This window comes from Chiloscyllium plagiosum, unplaced genomic scaffold (assembly GCF_037043375.1).
Source record: "Chiloscyllium plagiosum isolate Xiang-an unplaced genomic scaffold, Cpla_swu_hap1 HiC_scaffold_39, whole genome shotgun sequence".
Classification (NCBI taxonomy): Eukaryota; Metazoa; Chordata; class Chondrichthyes; order Orectolobiformes; family Hemiscylliidae; genus Chiloscyllium; species Chiloscyllium plagiosum.
Genome location: NW_028270177.1, coordinates 92,537,137 through 92,542,075, shown reverse-complemented (window position 1 = coordinate 92,542,075; position 4,939 = coordinate 92,537,137). Strand labels below are relative to the sequence as shown.

Below are 4,939 nucleotides of genomic sequence, written 5' to 3'. Positions count from 1 at the left end.
CAGATCTTTTGGTTATTATTGACAGCACCCTCAGTGTAAAGGGCAGGTTATTTGAGAATGAAATGAGGAGAGCGCGATTAACTCACAGGCCTCTGAGTCTTTAATATTCTCTGTCCCTGACGATTGTTGATGCACCCTCATTGAGTGCATTTCAGATTGGAAAACACAGATTGCTGGTTTCTCAGGGAGTCACGGGATATGTGGATTGCACAGGAAACTGAATATGAAATCTAAGTCTAGCTTTGATTGGATTGACTACTAGAAAAGACTGAACATTGTAACCAGGCTGCATAGACCTCTCATTCTTTCTTCAGGGTTATCCCCATTCCAATTGTTCAGTAATTATTACTTTTCTAGCTTCCTACCGCTCTGCTGAATTCCCCTACTCTCGTAAAACATGAGCTAACCTTTCCCTTCTCTCGGCAGATGTTGCATGACCTTATCAGATTCCTCTGAATGGCCTGTGTTTATTTCAGAGAGAATTATAACTCCCTATTCCTGTTTCTGTGAGAGAAAACATTCTCCAAACCGATTCCTTTAATTCTATTTGTTCACAGAGAAAGGAGTCATTGTTCTGTCCAAATGCATTACATGCTCATGAGTGCATCAATATATTGTGATGATTTTTAAAATAAAATATATTAAACATAATGAAATTCATGATGAAAATACGAGACCCAATTCGATCTGTAAGGGGCAGGAATTCAGTCATGTGAGTTGAAAGTGAGGACTGCAGATGCTGGAGATCAGTGTCAAGATTAGAGTAATGCAGGAAAAGCACAGCAGGTCAGGTAGCACCCGAGGAGCAGGAGAGTCGACATTTCGGGCAAAGCACCATCATCGGGAATGAAGCTGGGAGTGTCCATCGTGGACAGATAAATGGGAGGGAGTGGGGCTGCGGAGAAGGGAGCGGAGAGCGCAATTGATGGATGGAGCTGGGTGTAAAGGTGATTGGTCGGAGAGGACGGTGGAGCGGATACATTGGAAGGAAGATTGGCAGGTAGGACAGGCCATGAGGATGGTGCCGAGCTGGCAGGATGGAACTGGGATAAGGTGGTCGGAGAGGAAATCAGGCAAATGGTAAAGGCCACATTGATGCCCTGGGGTTGGAAGTTCCTGAGGCGGACGATCAGGCGTTCTTCCACCACGCGGCGGGTGGTGAGTGAATGGTGATAGAGACGTTCCAGGTCCTGCATGTCATCAGCAGATTCGGAGGGGGAATTCAATTCTCCATCCGCCAGTTGTTGTTTTGTATGTTGCTCCTGACCCATCAAAACACAGATCTGTGTGAATGCGCAAACAACCTCTCTCTATACATTTCACTCAGAATAATGTCAATAACAGGACGGATTAAAACAAAATGCAAACTGTGTTGAATGCAGGATGTAGGGAATCATGTTACTGTAGAGCCTTTACAGCACTGAGATCAGGCTTTCGGCCCATCATTCACACACCAGTCTGCACTCCCTCTTGAAACCTCTCCAATTATCCAGATCCCTGTCTGATTGAAGACTGTGTGTGTGGAGTTTGCACACTCTCCCGGTGTCTGCGTGAGTTTCCTCCGGGTGCTCCAGTTTCCTCGCACAGTCCAAAGATGCGCAGGTTAGGGTGGATTTGCAACGCTCAATAGTCAATGGTGTCCAAGTGAGTGTTGGTTATATGGTTAGCCATGAGAAATGCGGGGTTACAGGAATAGCGCAGAGGGTGAGACTTGGTGGGATGCATGATGAGCCGAATAGCCTGTTTCTACACTGTAAGAATTTTATGATCCTATATTCCATCCCATCTATATCTGTGGATGAAGAGGACTATCACCTGATCAAATATCCCCTTCAATGTCTCAACGTTTGTTTTCTATCTGACAAATAACTGCAGATGTTGCAGATCTGAGATTCAGCACAAAGATTGCTGGGAAAGATTAGATTAGATTACATTACAGTGTGGAAACTCAGCAGGTCCGGCAGCATTTGCGGGGAGTGAACCTTTTGGACCCAGTGATTGTTCTTAAGGGCTGAAGGCTTCTTATTCTGATGTTTTCAGACCTGTTTACGTTTTACAAGCAATTTCTTGTTTTGCTTTCAGCCCCAGTACAGTTGGTGACTATCAAGGCTTTGTTATTTGTGTTAAGGAAAAGCGGCAGTTTGCCTGCTAGCGCGGTGGTGGTGTAGTGGTGAGCATAGCTGCCTTCCCAGCAGTTGACCTGGGTTCGATTCCCGGCTATCGCAGTGTCGTGGCTTTTCCTGTGGTTTTGCAAGGAAAGGTCTTGAGCACCAACGTTGCATTCTGTGGCGAAATTGATTTGTCAGATTGCTTTAGGGTTTTCATGGCGATGGTTCCTGTTAATTGCCGTGACAATCCGGGCAGCGTTGCTCGAAAGCTTTGCTCTCTGCTGCCCATTGCTTATTTGAATATTGTTTGCAACATAAGGTTCGTTTTGTTTTGTTGGAAAAGTGAGAGATTGCTATCGTCAGAAACCTTAAATAATTCCAGAAACCGCTGGAAATTCGGAACAGATCCAGCAGCTTCTATCGTGGACAGGAAGGAGGTTTAAATTCGTCAAATATCTTCAAGGTTAAAATACATTCGCACCTCAAAACCATTTGGAAGCTTAAGAATTACAAACAGCACATTATACCTTTTTCTCATTCGTTCAAGTTTCACAATATCATTCCGGTCGCAGGAAGACCAGTTTTGTATGGTTTATGCAATTTTACTATATTCGAACATTGCCTGTTTCGTAGTTAAATGATGTTTCATTTCGTTAAGTTTTCCAATAGAGTTGGGTTAGTCCACACTTTTTTTTTGTTTGTGTTACAACGATAGTGCGAGTAAATTGTGTTTCGGTTCAAACCTGGAAGTTTCACCAATTGAATTGCATTGCCGTACATTTGCCTTCAGGGGAAAAGAAAAAAGGATCTAGACCATCTTCTTAACTCATAGGAGTTTGATCTGATTCAAAACCTCCTCAATTTCGGTCAATAAATGTTCCTACAGTCCGCAACAATGATTTTCACAGATTCGAGAAGGATACACAGACATCGTTATTAATTTTTATTACCTCGGACATGAGACGTTTGGGAATGCTATTCCTCAGACCATCGACTGTCTGCTCAGCCAAGGTTAAAGGCCTGGAATCCGGCAAAATTGGGAACAATGCAATTCCCAGGAGACTGAGTGGTTACTAACAGAGCGGGAGGTGGAGAGTCGGGAGCAGAACTACAGGGACAGTCCGCTCTGATCACTGACTCTTCACCGTCAGTATATCCAGTGCCAGGAATGACTGCCATTGGTCAGAATGACAAAATGCTTTAATGGATAATAAAGAGCATGAAAGTAAGGGAAGGCTTAAAGCATGAAAACAAGGGAAGGCTTAAAGCATAAACCCCATTGGCGATCTGTTGCAAGGGGTGTGTAGAATGCAGGATGAGATAAGAATAGTGGAATTCTCTCACACCAATTAGCAAAGAAAGGTTGACGCTGAAAGGTCTCGATGGTGAGATTAGATTACAGTTAGTAAAGTTAGGCTTCCTGTTACGTATCATTATGACTCGATTGGGAACATAAATATTTGGGACATGACATTAAGTATCAAATTAATAGTTAATAGAGTCAGCCTGATTGAGATTATTGACAATAAATAACTATTTATGGCATCGGGAAAATATGAAGTAGGGTCTGGAATGAAAGACCATTGTTGCGAAAGCTGACATTAAATATCTAACCGTCACATGAGAATAACGTTAAGTAGAATGAACAATTAAATAGATGATGGGAACTAACATCAATGGTTTATTGTGTAGCGAGTGTGAGGTACTATGATTAATATATTTAGACATGCTGATAAGCAAACAAAGCATGGGAAACATTTATAAAAATCCATGGAAAATGAAGTTCGAGAGCTTTCGAGAATCTGCTTTCTCGGTGTCACGGTCTTTCGTTTGCAAATAACAGACTGACTTCTTGAAGAACACTCTACGTCTCCTGGTGATTCTCTATACGTTTTCCAAATCAAAACTCAGCAGGTCTGCATCCATGCAGAGAGAATCGTGGACAATATTTAACAACTTCATCAGAACTCAATAATCTCCCACAGGTACTGCCAAACCAGATAGTTTTGTCAGCAGTTTCTGATTTTGTTTCAGATTCCCAGAGGACACAGTTCATTACATTAACCTTTAAACCATTGCAGAAAGTTCTTTGTGGTTCTTTCACACGGAAATTTTCCGTTTGAGGAACATTTTCCTGCCCCCATTTGAAACAAGAAACCCTGCAGCAGAGAAAACAGATGCTTTAACAACAACGATCGCTGTCGCCTTTGGAGGTCTTGAACCACCAGCCTTTCATTTAACGGTCTAATACGCTGAAACTTCCAACCTGAAGCCTTGCCCGAACATCTAAAGCAGGCTGTGACGGATTTCAGTCTGTTCTTCTCAGACCGAGAAGTGTCCTCTTATCAGTTTTGTTTTTTCCAAAATAAAGTCTGGAACATTCATTATGGAACAGTCTTATCCCATCCACGACAGACACACCCATGTCACTGAGCACCAACTCTTCTCCAACTGGGACCAGCTCCCTTCAAGCCTTCTTGTCCCTTGTGCAGTCCCGAGTTTTTCCATTGTCCCGGAGTCTAGATGAGGTTTGTATTTGTCATGTAGGGGAACGAGAATCATCAAAGTTAATGGTCTGTCCTCTTAAAGAAGGGGAAGCGGTCTTGACTGTCTCTGCTCATTCGGGCAGTTCACCGTTCTTCATTCTCCTTGGATTTCACTTCTCACAGAGTTTCTGACGATTCACAATGTTGGAGACTGGGTTATATGGTTTGCCTCTTTTACATTTTTTTCCACCTACCAATTGATATTTTCCCAAAATCTCTTTAACACTCCTCTGCCTTGCACCATGTCCAGGGTCGAGATTTCCGGGAATTTGGAGAGATTCTCGA

General features: G+C 42.9%; 1 non-coding gene across 1 annotated transcript; it reads left to right on the top strand.

The window, feature by feature from the left end:
- The first annotated feature begins 2,153 nt into the window (after positions 1-2,153).
- Positions 2,154-2,225, top strand: trnag-ucc (transfer RNA glycine (anticodon UCC)). Its single transcript has one exon. It is a non-coding gene; the product is annotated as a tRNA-Gly (tRNA).
- The last annotated feature ends 2,714 nt before the right edge of the window (positions 2,226-4,939 follow it).